The sequence below is a fragment of the Cuculus canorus genome, chromosome 1 (genome assembly GCF_017976375.1).
Source record: "Cuculus canorus isolate bCucCan1 chromosome 1, bCucCan1.pri, whole genome shotgun sequence".
In the NCBI taxonomy this organism is placed as follows: domain Eukaryota; kingdom Metazoa; phylum Chordata; class Aves; order Cuculiformes; family Cuculidae; genus Cuculus; species Cuculus canorus.
Window position 1 is genome coordinate 200,474,749 of NC_071401.1, and position 15,328 is coordinate 200,490,076.

The 15,328-nt window shown below is 41.5% G+C and overlaps 1 protein-coding gene across 3 annotated transcripts in view; it reads left to right on the forward strand.

Annotated features, from left to right (window-relative positions):
• FAM107B (family with sequence similarity 107 member B) overlaps window positions 1-15,328 on the forward strand; it is a 60,099-nt gene that overhangs the window by 4,688 nt on the left and 40,083 nt on the right. The window contains exon 1 of one of the 3 annotated variants that reach the window (XM_054051939.1): window positions 13,527-13,549. The exons of the other annotated variants lie outside the window; for them this stretch is intronic. The gene's annotated coding sequence lies outside the window, so the exon portion shown is untranslated. Of the gene's footprint in view, window positions 1-13,526; window positions 13,550-15,328 lie in introns of those variants that run through there. 3 annotated transcript variants of the gene reach the window in all.

Genomic DNA, 15,328 nt, shown 5'->3' on the forward strand with positions numbered 1-15,328 from the left:
TTTATGTTAATCCTCTCAAAACCATGCTGAAGTGCAAAGGTCCTGTATTTTCCCACTGTGGAGAAGACAGTGAATCTACAATTCCCCTTTGTAGATGGGGAATAAAAGCACAAGAAAATATGTGGGTCGTACATGACTATACAGGAACTGTGTTCTGGGGTGGAGAATCACGACAGGAATTATGTTGTGGTGCAAGAACTTGAACTGATGTCTCCTGAACTGTTGGCTGGCATTGAAAGAACATCCCCTGCGTGAAGGAACAGGAGAAGAGAGGAGTGAAGAGGCACGGTGTGAAAATCAGTGTGGTTACTGGCTGTGATGCAATTAATGGTTGGCTGCTCTTCCACAAATGACATGCATGTTTGTCTTTTTTATTTGAAAAAAACAGGAGGGTTTTTTAATGATAAGTGGTTAAACAAAAACATTCAGCATTCATAGGAGAGAGAAAAAACCAGTCCAGTAAGGGACATTTTTCTTCTCCTTTCTGCACCTGCCTTTAAGTAGTGGATGCTGTTTTTACAGATGGGTCTCCGGATGGATCTTTGCAAAGTCCTTTCTCTGGTCAGTTCTACAGTTGCGTGTGAGTAGGTGCTAGCAGAAAGGAAGCAGAGGCTCTGTGGAGGGTTGTGGCAAGAGCAGGACTGCCTCTCTGTGATCCCAGCAGCTGGGCAGCATGATGCAAGTGCAGATCTCCACCCTGTTAGATCAGGGTTGTGCTTCTTTTTAAAGGTGATTTCTAAAGGAGTGGCAGCTCTTACTTCTGCTGTGCACAGACACTCTCTTCCAATTCAGGGCGTTGGTGCAGAAGTCTATTTGTGTTGTAAGACGGGGGGAGCTGCGTGTGGCAATTCTCTTGTGGCAGAAGTCTTACAGGGATTGTATGAGCAAGGAGCACTGGCATCTGCAAGAAGAGGAAGGATGTGGTCAAGCAGAACCTTTTCTTCCCCTTTCTATATAACTTGAAAACACAGGATGGCACCTGCTACCTTCATGTTTCGTCACACTGGGAAAACTGAAGTTTGAAGTAACCCTTTTCCTTACAGCTCTGCGTTTGGTGGTTGACTGTTGTAATTGCAGTCTATCAGTCTTAACTTGAGTTTCAAAACGTGTTTTGAGCTGGCAGCCTACTTCTTGTGTTTAGGCCAACACTGTTAAGTTTTGTGCAGTGAAGGGCAGGAAACTCACAGGTGGAAGAGAAAGGTTTTACAAGTTGTGTCTATAAAAGAAGAAGTTACAAAGATGTTGGAGCAGTTATGTGCGGTGCTCTGCCCCCTGGTCTGTATCACATATTAAAATAACATTTGACATCAGGAGTTGCTCTGGTTCTTTAGCCTGGTTGTATATCTGCAAGGGCAGAGTTTGTAGTGGTTTGATGCAGTTCGCTTTCTAGAATAGATCTTGTGTAGCTTGGAGTTAATTGAGTCTTTATGTTTTAAAAGTTCTTTGGGAACATGAAGCCAGAATATTGCCTTTTGTGCAAATACATGTTCTTCCTCAAAGAGAGGAACAGTGTAGTAATCTAGGAACAGTGGGAGAGATTACTGTTTTAGGTGAGATTAATTTCTTTATTTTTGCATTTATACTGTGATTTCAAGTTCTGTACATGCCGGATGAAAACCATTGGTCTGCTTTTTCACAAATCTCAGCCTCTTTTATTTATAGTCCCTCTGTATGAGCTGTGTTCACGTCCTGTAGAGAACTATATTTACAATGATGAAGCATGAAACCTGCTCTTGCTATAAGGAGTGCTTTGATGTTCTGGGCAGCAACTATTCTGCTTGTTTGTGGTGAGATGGGTCTTATTTTTTAACCTTGCACCCAGAAATTATTCACCTTTCCTGTAAGCTGGAGAACTAAAACCCAGAAATGCTTCTGAAGGAGAAACTGCCTTTATGTTTGACTTTGGTTGAAGCAGTTCCTCTGCTTTGCATTATAGTGTATTTTAGGGAGGGGAAACTGAGTCTTGAAAGTGTTTGCTGTTGTGTAAAGGGAAACCCATGTTAAGCTGCTTTTCCTTGCTTGAATATTAAGAGTTCTGTCTGTCTTGGGAGGACGTTCAGTTCACCAGGCCTGTGCCAGCTGGTGCTAGCTGACTCGTCTGGTCTGGTGGCTTCTGTTCTGAGTGGGAGCCAAACGCTGCCAGTCAAAGGTATTTCTATAGCAATGGCATTTTGTGGGTCTTTTGGTGGGTTGGTGAGAGGAGGATGATGATGGGAAATAACTGAAGAGTTCTTTTCACTGTACAGGCAGGGAATGAATGGGCATTCATAAGCCCTTGTATATGTACACAGGCTTTTATTCTGGTGCTATTAATAAAACAGAATTCACAGCTCTTGAGTAGTCAGGACGATGTGATGAGAAGTGGGTCAAGACCATTCGTGTGTGCATAACTGCACTTCTGATCTAGGCCAGTGCCTGTGCTGGATGCTTCTAAACAAGCTGAAAGGATTTCAGGGGAGCTGGAATTTACACTGTCAGATGGTGAAGTGCACCTCTAGCTAAGCAGAGCACTTAAGGATGGGGATCGGAACGGATGGGCTTGAGTTGCTTTGCATGTTAATATGACCATAGAGGAAAAGCTTCACTATTTAGTACCTCTGGAGAACAAGGAATTTAGGTTGAGCCAAAGGAAATTTTATTCTTCCTGGCAGGATGAGTTGCTGAGCAGCCCAGAAAATATGTGCACTGCTCTGCTGTTTCAACTGAAATACGTCTCTGCTACCTCAGTTTTCTCTTCAGTGTCAAGATGACTTGCTGAGTATCCATCCCACTGTGTTGGTGCGATGACCTTCAGGCTTGCTGCGGTTACTGAGTGCCTCAGTGCCCTTCAAGGAAGGGTGGATTCCTGGGCTCATCCTGGGATGCAATTTGGAGCTTGGCTGTTGGTAGAGGAAGAAAGGCAGATTTTATATTTTATCTGAAGCGGCTGGGATGTTGGGGGAGGGAATATTTTTTTTTGAGAATAAGGAGGAATCTGATTGGGTTATGATAGTCTTTGCATTATATTGTGTTTTTATTCCTTTTTCATCCTAGAGCTTTTCCAGGTAACTTGTCCTTGGAGATGTGCTATGTTGTATAATGCAAGCATGTAAACAATACACATGTTTAACTCTTGTAGTGCCTGGCACATCACTGCTGCCCCCTGAAAACAGTCTGGCAGAAACTGGTAGCGAGGTTTGGGTGTCTTAATAGAAGAAGGAGAGTTTGGGGAAGGAGTTGTGGTGGTTTGGGGAATTTCTTTGGGTGGGAGGTGGTTTGATACTTCTAAAAGGAAACCAACCTTTTCTTCCAAGCCTTAGGACCTTTGAGGGCATCCTCTGTAACACGCAAAAGCAAACTGGAGCGGTGCATGTTGTAGCTGACTTCCCAGTTGTGCTGGCAGTACAGTTTGCAAGGGGAAGAGATGACTTTTTGTAGGAGGCTGCTAGGGTAAGAATGCACAGTTGTCACAGCTTGCCTTGCTGCAAGTGTCCTTCTCCTGTGTCCTTCGGCACAGTGAGCAGCGCAGCGATACACTAACTGATTAGAAATGCTCAGGTATGGGCAGTGTTGTGTGTTCTGGAAGGAAGCCCTAGCAGTGCATGAGGTTGTCCTGTGTGTACTATTTGTTACCACAGAGAGCACCCGTGGGGAGCGGAGTGGCTCTCCAAAGACAGTTTAAGCGTGCCCATTACTCTTCATTTACCTATTTCTTATTTCAAATACAAGAAGGCTGAACAAGTATATACATCTCTTCCATAATATGAGTGAACATACTCTTCCTTTTTCCAAAAATTTAACAAGCTTTAGAATTCAAGAAATCTAATGTCTCTGAAAAGCAGAAAACATGTTATCTCTTGGGTTGAAGCCGTATCCCACTGAAAAGATTTACAAAGCTGTTTTTGTGAAGTTCAAGCCATGAGACAGCAGCCTTGAAGCCTGTTACGAAGTCTGTAGTTTGTGACCGTTTATGCCAGTCAGCCTTAGGTGGAGGGTTTAGTTTAAAAGGTTGAAGCATGGGTTACAGCTGCCATTGTATCAAAACGCTCACTGATTTGGGGAAGCTCAAATCTAGATTCTTGGCCATGTATTGCCTTCTCTGTAGTCAGTGACTGGTAAAACTGAGCAAAAAGAGGGAGAAGTTGAAGGCATAAACTGGCTGTGTTATATGCTATGTCCTTTTCCTAGTCATGCAAGGGAGTTATACCTTCAGAGTTTCCTCTGTAAACCCAAGAATTTGCTGAATGTGCAATGACTCTGATTTATTTATTTAACTCAATATATGAGCAGAATAACAAAATCCCTTGCTCAGGGATGTGAGGACAAGTTAGCACATCAAGTTAGAAAATAAGTGTGCCATCTACTGTTTTGGTTTCCAGTGGCCTGAGGGCCCTTCCTGCATAGCACTATCCTAAAGAAACAATCTCTGCCCTGAGGAATTTGCAGTATGAATTGGGAGGAAAGAGTGCCTGAATGAACATTACAGACACAAAAAAGGTGAGGCACGTTCATAGGTTTAGTTTTTTTTGTGCCACCAGCTCAGTGGTTTTGCAAACTTGATGTAGGAATTTTTTTCTTGCATCAGAGATCAGTTTTGCGTTGAATGCAGCTACTTTGCCAGAAAGCCAGAGATATCTACTGCAACTTCCAGCGCAGATATAGCTTTATGTATCTATGTAAAGTTGCTTTGTCATTCATTTTTATTGCATTACAGGAACATTCTTCAACAGCATAAGGTGCCCTGTAGGGATCTGTATACTTTCCAGCTTGTTAAGGTCTACTTGTTTTCCGTAGAAGCACTAAAAAAGCATCACCTCAACCTTTTTACCTGTTTCCAGGTAACTAATAGGATTAACAGGTCCAAGACAGCCTGTTACTTTAGCAAAATATAATCCATTTGCCAGCTCCAGCCAAAAATTATTGCAGGGAATAGAAGCACAGGTCTATACTTTCAAAGAAAACAGGACTTTAAAAAAAGTTAGACCAGTACTTTTGCTGGAAAATGGATGCGACTTATGTCACTGTTATTGTGAAATTTTATACCAGACAACTCTAAATATAAGGGCTAGTTTGAAATGCAGAGTCAGAGATCGGTCTGGTCTGTGATGCTGGTATAGATTTGTAAAGGAACTGGGTGAAGAGCTTTGAAAGAGGGGGAGGTACTTTAAGTCCTGGGGGACATATTGGATGCTGTAGTGGTGGGCCATATGGGTACCAAGGTAGCTAAATTTTCTGCTGAAATTGTTATTCAGATGTCTATTGGGTCCCTTCCTAATCCACTGCCATGATTTTGTATGGCTAAGTAGTTCTTCCTTTCCTCTGCTCTGTCATGGTGTTGGTAGCCCAGGACGACTACAGACAGCATCTGCCAGGAAAGGCTCACGTTTCTGAGGTGCTGAGGTTGTGGTCGGCTCAATCTGTGATGTACTTAGCTTTGCTTTTTTATTTAAAATAAACTTTAGGGTAGTGAAGTGTGTGCTTTCAAGGAGCTTATTCCTTCCAACATGGAAGGAATTGAGTTAATGAAGACCCATCAAATTGGGCATAGTGTGCCGTGATGAAATGGTGCTTTGTTAAATAACTCCTCTAAGGGATCATTTCAACTTCTTCTTCCCATTTTAATATTGGATCTTAATCTCTTTATTATAAATAACATCAGGATTAGTAGAATTACGTATTAAAGTTTGAGCCAGCGGTGAGTTCATTTGTTCCTTCTTTTATCTTTAATGATGAAGAAGCCTCAGCTGATTTTCTGTTCAGGTTTGATGCTTCACAAGACTTGAGATTTTTTAATTTTTTTTTTATTTTATCTCCAGGATCACATTTTGCTTTAGGGTATTTTTTCTTTCTAATGGGAAGCTTATTAATTGGCTGCTAAAACAGCCACAGATGTAGTTACTGAACTTTATAAGTGCATATGTTTTGAGTACTATGAAGTCAGGCAGCACCAGATTATACACACTAGTCAACAAAACATTGACTATCAAAGAGAACTAATTGCTGCAAAAGCAATGAAATAAGGAACTCCTGTTCTCACTCGGTGTTTTCTCCAGGAAGTGGACTGGGAAAAAAAATCTAAATATTCTAAACTATGACCATTCAGATTCCTAAGATTAAATGTCTTTGTAATCAATGTACTGTTGCCTTTTTTTTTTTTTTTTCTCTCAGCTGTCATAGTTAAAATAACATGAACTCAGCTTAGGGTATCGTGGTTTGCTAAATGGGAGGCTTAGAAATGCACTGTAGGACACGATATCCCTCAGGAAGAAAAGGATACAAAAGCTCAACGAGCCATTTACAAAAATTACAATCATTCCAGTTAATGTGGTTAAACTAGGTATTTTCTGCTTAGGATTTTATAGACTCATTGTGTATTTGAAAAAAACAAACTATGTCAGGGTAAACAAATCCTTCCAATAGCTAATTAAGTAGATAAATATTTAGTATTGTATGTCTTCTACAGATTGAGAAACAAAGGCAAAATCGACTTGCCTACAGCTAAAACTAATTAGTTCAGGGATAGAATTTGAAACTGGGACTTTGAACCAAGAGAAGGCCAAACGAGCTGAAACGTTGCAAGCATAAACATAATGAAAAGATAAACATAAACTTTGTCAAGCATATTTCAAGCATAAAACTCACTATCCCGATATAGAAATCAATTTCCTATAAAGGCCCTTAGGCAATTAAGCAGCCTGAAAAGCTGCTGCTTACTAAAACCAGGATCTGATTGGACAATCATTATTACTTTACTTGCCAGTTTTGTGCATCTTGCATTTAGCCCCATTAACGTTGTTTCTTCTGATTGCTAAAGACAAATTGGAATTCAAATTAAATTTTCAAATTGTTGAAGTTCAAATAAGGAGCACCAGGCAAATTGCGTATAATCTTGAGAAGCTACAACAAGGTCATGCTAGACATTTCCTTTACTTATCTACTGGACAGTTTATTGGTGTGAGCCACCTATACCGGTTGTACTGAATGTGGAAATGTAGCTGACACAGAGAAGTCATTGGCATCATTTTATGGGATGTCACTCACTGCATTTCCATTAAATTGCAGTGTTAATTTTCATTATCATTTGGATTGAGTGTAGAATAAACTTTTTTTTGTGCATTTGTTAAGTTTTTCGGATCACCTTTAATTTTTACTGTAAAGGATGATGCGTTTTAAAGCACAATAGTCGCTTGCTTCCACATGGGAGGGGTGGTAGCGCTCACAGTTACTGCACAACTTTAGTAGTTGTGTGCTTCATGAGAACAATGTGATCCTGTAACAGGGTTTGGGATTCCTTCGCCTTCTTCTCTGGAAATGCTATTGGAAAACAGTTAATTGCAGTACCTAGTGTTTTCAGCCAATGGCTTTGTGTCACTGATGAAAATTAAGAGATAGGGAGTTCTTAGTGGCATTTCTGTATACATCTAAGCAATTTTAGACTTTCTTAATGATAATTTTTTTTTTTGTTAAACATAGTTAAAAAAGAAAGCAGACTTTACTTAGTTTTCTGGATGTCTAAATGTCTTCTGTATTGATTGTTGTTTGAATCTCATTCCTTTGCCCTAGCTGTCTTGTTTGCTGTGTTGCTTTTGATTCGTTTGAACGTGAACAGGCCAGCACGTGACTACTGGGGAACAAAAAGTAATGAGTGATAGTGTGTGGTGGAGAACCTGAAGGCCCTACGCTGAGCCGTGATGCTCTTTAAAACAATTTAAGTATCTTTCTGTAAACCAGTTGTTGAATGAAGAGCAGATGAATGGAAGTTTAAAAGCTTGAATCATAGAAGTTTGGGATATTTACAGCCTAGACTAAAGTGTTATTACTTCAGAGTGCTTAATGGAAGTGGAGTAGAAAAGCATATTTAAAAGAGCTTTCTTCATCTTTGCTTAGGGGTTATAGTTGAATCAAGGACTTGGAGTTTACAGGATCAGTTTGGCGTTGGAGCAGGAGTATCGACACACAACTTAAGTGTCAAGTATTCAGTTTAAATAATCAGAATTTTCTGTTGTCTTCCTCTCTTAAACAATTTAGTCTCTACTGTGAATTGGTTTTTTTTTTCTGATGCACATATCTTCTACATCTCTTTTATGGGAGGCTTGAATTTACAGTGCAATCCCTCTTTGCCTAAGTAGTGTTTGTTAGGAATATCAGACTTTTTATCTAGAGCCAGCTGTTCTGAAGCTGCAAACCTAAGTTCAGAAGCTAAAGGCCCTCAGCTGAAAGCCAGTTAAGATGTACATGTATGTGTCTGCTAAATAAAAGCAAGCTGCCTTGCAGCTGGTACTCGTGGTGGCACCACGGTTTCTCTCCTTCCAGCTCGTTTCTGGATTCTGTGTTGCTTTTCATAGGCAGGGCAGAGGGCACAAAGCAAAGCTGTGTGGTTTGGTACAAGCAAGTATCTGTCTTCAAGAGTCAAATAATACTGGACTGCAGCTGAGTCTGTGCCTGATTCTGCTCTAGGCACGAACAAAGTGAGCAAGAGTAGTAAAAGCGAAATAGACGGTAACTGAGAAGAGTTCTAGTGATATGACTTGTCCTCGCTGACTAAGTGGCCTGGGATTAAACTGAGTTTATTCTCATTGCAGCTAGGGCAGACCTTGTTACATTATCCCTTTTTTATTAGTTGTTTCTTTTTTTATTTCTGAAGTGAAAATACTTTAGATTGTCGGTGTCAATTGTGTAATTGGCAAATGACAGGAAGTTTGTAAAATGGTCAAAAGTGGTTCTTGCAAAAATCTAAATTTTTAATCATGTTCAATACAATGATGGTGTGTTTTTCCTAATAGAAAAAGTCTTTGTACTTAAAGCTGAAAGAGTTTGGGGTTTCGGGGCTTTTTCTGTTTGGTTTTGCTTTTTTACATATTCTTAAATGTGTCACAGAAGCCAGAGTTATCCTACAATTCACTCACTTTCAGAAGGAATGCAGGCAGGTAGGTACATTAGAGTTGACCTTTTCATATAGGGTGTGCATTTTCATTTAGGGAGTGCAGTGATAGGATGAGGGGTAATGGTTTTAAGATGAAAGAGGGGAGATTTAGATTGGATATTGGGAAAAATTTTTTTACTGTGAGGATGATGAGGCACTGGCCCAGGTTGCCCAGACAAATCATAGATGCCCTGTCCCTGGAGATGTTCAAGGTCAAGTTGGATGAGGCTTTGAGCAACCTGATCCAGTGGGAAGTTTCCCTGCCTGTAGTGGGGTGGATTTGAACTGGATAATCATTAAGGTCTCTTTGAACCCAAACCATTCTATGATCATCATTATGTTTGATAAATTTTGACCTGATCTCTGGATTGGAGAGGAAGTGGGTCAGACTGGACTGGAAAGAAAATGAAATGTAAGATAACTTAAAAAAAAATTATATATTTATGTGGTGTATCTGTTTGTACCATATGTATTTGTGTTGTAAAAGCTGTAAACCCAAAGCTGTAAACTTTCGAGCTGATTCCCACGAGATAAGCTTGCATGAATTTTTCACATCACCATCACAAGCTTGAACTCTTCCCTGCTGCATAACTAACTCCTGTTGTAAATCTGTTTGCTTGTAGTCAATGTGAGGATCCTCCAGTTCTGCCTTTCATAAACCTTGGTTTTGTTTTCCTGACACTTTGTTTCCTGTTGATCCAAATTCTTAGAGTTGATTGTTTGTTCTTTTTTTTCAAATGTGCTTCCAAGGGCTGTTACTTGCAACTGTCTGGCAGCATAGGAATGAGCCCTGTCAGAGCCTGGACTCTTGGCTGGAGTCTTTCATTACTCAGCCACCAGTTTACATGAAACTTAGGGGAACTTTGTATCCTGGAGGCTTCCAACCCTTTAAAAAATTGGCTGAAACCAGCCAGAACTTACCAGGAGGTGTGCAACTGCACACTTAAATTAGCATATAAGAAATCTGAGAAGGTCATTTAACTTAAGTACCTGTCCTAGTCCTATGTTTGTTTCTTGGTTATGAAACTATCTCTCTGGATATGTTTTTGCAGCGTAGCTTTGCACCAAGGGAACTCCCTGTGATGGCTCTCATAGCCCAGCTTTTGCCATCTGGTTTTGTGAGAGCCATACTAATTTAACTAAGATGCTGGTATCAGAATAGCGTCTTCATTTCTTCCTATTTTATGTCTAAATGCTTTACAACATGTTTGCTACCTTTGTAGAAAGCCTGTTGAGTAAGCAAACCACACCAATTTCCTTCAGCTCTGTCTAACTGCCATTTGGTGGGTAGCAGGGGTGGGGAATAGTAGGTACGCTTTCACTCTTGTAAACTTTCTGATCAGTGAACCACATAAAAACTTTGTAAAGCAGAAGGGAGTGGAAAAACCCCTCTGTATTTCAGTCCCCGCATTTGGTTACAGCTATCAAGGCGTAGGGTTCATTTAACACTTCCTTGCAAATCTTTTTGTAAACGGATGAGCTGTGCCTGTAATTTAATTACATGTGCATCACAAAGACTCTTAACATTAGAACGGATAGAAAATTCTTATTTCACATGGTTCTATACTTGTCAAGGACTGTATCATAAAGCAATTTTTTTATATCAGTGGCCTGTCACATCACGTAGGATCAATCTTCACCTAAGTAGGAAATACTTACTAAGGAAAGCTGCTGCAGACCTGAGCTTGCGTTTTAGCTGTATTATCTCTGCTGGCCAATAACCACATGTTTTATCTGGTAGTCTTCCCAGCGCATGAACATACCTAGTGAGTAACACATGAAAAACAAATATAACAAGGGTTGATACCTTTGGCCAGTTTGCGGAGTATAAGGATCTCATTATTTTTTCCTACTTCCTGTCTTTGTTTTTTTTTTATTTGAAACTTACCTTTTTAATACAGCATTTCCCTTTAGCAGCCTAGGCAAGATTCTGACCCATTTGACCTGCATGTTAGTCTTTCTGTGTGGGTGGCTCTGTTAAATGATGAATACAGTATTTATTTTATTTTTAGTGGCAGCTTTTTCATTTGGATCTTGCTGGAAGTTACATAGTTACTCTTAATTTTTTGTTGTTGCTGTACATAAAAGAAAGGCTAAAGGACCGCATTCTACTGGGGAAAAAAATGAAGGATGTCAGAAATGTACCACTTAGTGCTATCAATAAAACTGTAATTAACTAAATGCTTTGTCTGGCCTCTTGCCCATCTAATAAAGAAGAATCAGAGGCTCTCCCTAAGTTGTTATTACCTGTTATTTGAAATACTTATGTTTGCATTTACATTTCCATCCCACGGTGAAGCTGAAGGACTTGCTAGCAAGTCTCTATATGGAAAGGAAACTTGGTTCCCTGCATTTCCATGTTTGCACTGGTGTCCTAAAGAGTTACCTTTATCAAGCAAATTTCCCGCAATATGTGGGATGCAACCTGCAGAACTCCTTGGAGAAGAAAATTCCTGTTCAGCAAAGCCTGTGCCTTGCTTCCTGCTATACCTTTAACTCAGTTTCTGTGGATTCAAGGTCTTTCTCCTACCCAGTAAGTCAGGATTTAAACTGTCTGAGCAGGTATTGGGCAGCTGGGCTGCCAGCGCGGACAGTGGCTTAGCTCGCCTTCCCCAGGAGGAACGAGCCTCCCCGCTCCAATGCATGTGGGGGTTTTGCTAGTTCTCAACTTTTTTTTTGGTGGAGAGTGGTAACAGCCTGCCCAGCTCTCCAGATGGGAATGGGCTAATATCAGTGCTGCCTGCAAGCAGTTGTCCTTTAGGTACAGTGATGAATATTGAGGAGGGAAGCAAGGAATTACCTGCCTTGCTTTACTTTTTTATACCTGAATCTCCTGGTTTTTATCTCTAATCTGCAGGCTCAGCCAGTGAGGTTTAACTGCAGATCCTAACACTGAGCTGATTATGCACAGATCTGCGGGCGGGATGTTAAGGTATCAGTAAACAGACTTGCTGTGCTGTCTGAGGTGAGGCAGTGCCCTATTAGATCCTCTCAGGCGAACCATGTATTCCTGTGTCCTTCCAGAGCACCACTGTCAGAGCCAGAATTGTAGGGGTCCCTGGGCGCCATCCTGTACCACACGAGGGGAGAGTACAGGGGCAGCCTCTGTGCCGAGCTTGGAGTGTGGCCCTGGATGTGAGCTGGGACTCACGCTGGCTGCGGGTCTGGCATGACTCTCCCCAGGTCACCCTCCTGTGGGCCAACGCTGGGGGAACACGGGACACTTTTCTCCAAAGGGTCACCCTTATCACCTGCTGCAGAACCTTTGGGACTGTGCTCAGGTTGCCCTTGCATAACGTGGGTGCTGGCAGCCAGGGATGAACTCCAGGCAGCATTGCCCACTGCTGAGCCTGGCCTAAGCTTGCTCCTGGCTTGGCCACTTCCCATAAATTGCAAATGCTGTCAGAGAATCTCCCTGCTTAGTTTTTTATTGGCACCGTTTTGCAAGATTGCATTTTTGGCAGCTGCTTTTCACTATTATAAAAATTATTTTGCTGTGAGTCAGAACTAACTTACAAGAAGTGCAGGTGGAAGATGACTCTCTAAGCCAGGGTATCTCTTCTAGACCCTCTAAATCTGTTCAGCCTTACTGCACACTAGCTGTCCTGATTTGCCTTGCAGTTTCTCCATCTCGCAGGGGGAGGGTTTGCCACAGCTTATAGCAGCCTCTCGTAACAGCCAGCAAAGGGTGGCGGAAAGGAGACATCATCCTGAAGTCCCACTCCCTGCAGATGGAGAGCCCTGGTGAACCGTGAAGTGGGATTCTCTGTTGAGAGCTAGGACTTCCCAGGCCTGCTCCTTGGGGTGCGGGAAAATCCATCATTTTCTTCCAGCCCATTTTTTTCGTTTCCTGGTTCACCACTCCGGTTACGTTTCTTTTTATGTGCTGTTTACATTTGCAGCTTTAAAAATGTGGGAAAGGTGCTCTCGTGGCAGGCTGTAATATAGTGCCGCTGATTATTCCAGCGATGGCCCCAGTGCTGCCTCTTGCCCTCTCATCTGTCATCAGCTCCCTCCTGTGTTTTGTGAATTTTAGCTTCACTGCTGACTGTGGCACGGCAAAAAGTGAGCTCATACGGAGCTCAAATTACTGTTGAACCAGTTCGGATCTCTTTAATGGAAACCTTCCTTCTCCACACACTTCTGCATTCATTTTACTGAAGTCATAAAACTTCTGTTTGAACTTTATGAAAACAAACCAAAACCTTTTCTGTGTTAATTACAAAACACTTTGATTGCCTTCTGCCTTTTGTTTTGTATTATTTACTTAACTGCTGCTCGAGTAGCTTCTTGGGGTAAAAAGACACTGCTTCTTAGCTGAACAATTTAAATTTTTCATAAAGGGAGATGTATAACCAAACTCTTTGTGAACTGACTTAGACATCCATTCCAGCCCAAGCTTTAAATAGGAAGTGTGGATCACTTCAAAAGCCAGGAAAATTTGGACATGATAGAGTATGAATGTGATAGTATTTTTCAGCAGCTTTGGAAATAAAGGAAAACGTCTGACTGATTCTGGCAAAAGCTTCCATAGATGTATGACTAGGGGTGTGTGCATATGATCTCATGAGACAGAGTTAATTTTTGCAACAGCATGTAACACTGAGCAGTATGCGAGCACCAACCTATCTTTAAAAAATCCTGTTGGTAAGTGTCTTTTGAAACTTTTACCATTTTTTTTTCCCGAGGCAAAGATGTCCCAGGATCTATTGCAGACCTTACTAAGTAAATTCTGTCTCTCCTTTTGTATTCTTGTTTTGCTTTTTGACTTTATGTGCCGGTAGCTGGTCTGTTAGGAGTGCTTAAGTTTAAAGGGACCTCAGTTGCACAGTCATTCATGTGGAAAAACAAATAAGAATATATATACTTCTGAGTTTCTTTCTGAACTCCTTATGTTTCCTCTGGTTTTATGAGATGGCATGATATCATCTAAGTTATTTTGGCAGGTTGTGAAAAGCTTTTCAAAACAATCAGCCTTGCATTTATGCAGGAGAAGCTTTGGTGTCTTCTGCCTTCAGAATTCCTGTGAAGCCCTGATCACTGCAGAATTATTTGGGCATGGGTTCTCTCCAGTCGCTGTGTTTGACTTGTACAAAAACTATACATGTGTAAAAAGATGTAATGAGAAATAATAAGATATTTTAACCCTATGGACTGAAGTCTCTGTATGCATTCACTAAATGACTCTGAAAGCAACGGTTTCCTGTACTTTATTAGCGCGCCAGTTTCAGCTGGTCCTGTAATCTCACATTTCTTATTATAACTATTTTATAAGGAGAAGGACCTAATTAAAGCAGTTCAGGTTTCTCTGTTACAGTGCTGTTATCCCTGCTCTCATCATAACGTGCCTATCCTGGCTGTCCGTCTGCCGTGCTTCTCAAGCTGCTGTGTGTTCCCCCTGGCATTCCTGTGTTTGTGCCAAAAGCTCCTGCAGGCACTTATTGAGCATTATCTTTCTGACCATCTCTGCCTCCTTTTATTCTGATGTGTACACAAAACTGCACAATCCTGTGTTTGCTTTGTATTTTTTAGCCAACAGAGGCTGAGGTTACAAGGTGGTTCCACCTCTCTGTGTAGGACCGCTCCAGATGCTGCAACTTCCAAAAGTGAGACTGTGCCTTTCGCATCCCCTGTGCAGTTACTTGTTTCTGTGCCAGCCCCAGCAGAGCAGGGCTGATGCAGGGAGGTGAGAAAACAGCAGGGAGGGGGAAATCGAGTGGCAGCTGCTGCAGGGCATTTGGGACAGCTTCTGCTATCTGATCTAGTAGCCAGGTGGTTTCTGTTGTTGCCAGTACTGGTCAGGATACAAAGCAGGCAGGAAAGAGGGGCCACCTTATACCTGCAGCAGCCGTCGCCCAAGTGCAGGTAGCTGGGCTGTGGTAGGAAGAAAAGGGAGAGTTCAGCTCTTTGAGCACTGTGCCTCTCCAAGAATTGTTTCCTGCTTCTCCAAGAAAAAATAATGCAGGTGAGCAGAGCCTGAAGATTTTCTGCCAGACAGTAAGTCTGATGTGAATCCGATCCTCCTCCGGGTTCCTGGTGTGTGATAAGCAGCGCTGCTGTGGTCTTCACTGCTCTGCTGTTTAACTGGAAATTCAGTATGGTATGGAAGCATCCACTATGTTCGTGCCATTGTCTTAGTATGAGCATCTTGCCACTGTTGTGATACAGGAATGAGTCTTGTCCAGGGTGATGTCACGGCGGTGTACTTAGATTCTCTGTTACGGTTGTAAGACTTAAATGCTAACTGTAAATTCAAGATTGTCAAAGACCTATTTTGGAGTGATTTCAGTTTGTCTGCCTTGAGTTCTTTGAGTATTTCTTTTTAATGTGTATATGTGTAGATTGAAACAGTAATTTAAACTGAATTGGAAATATGTAAAAGTAATGGAGCGAGAGGAAATCTTATTTACAAGTAAGATCAAAATA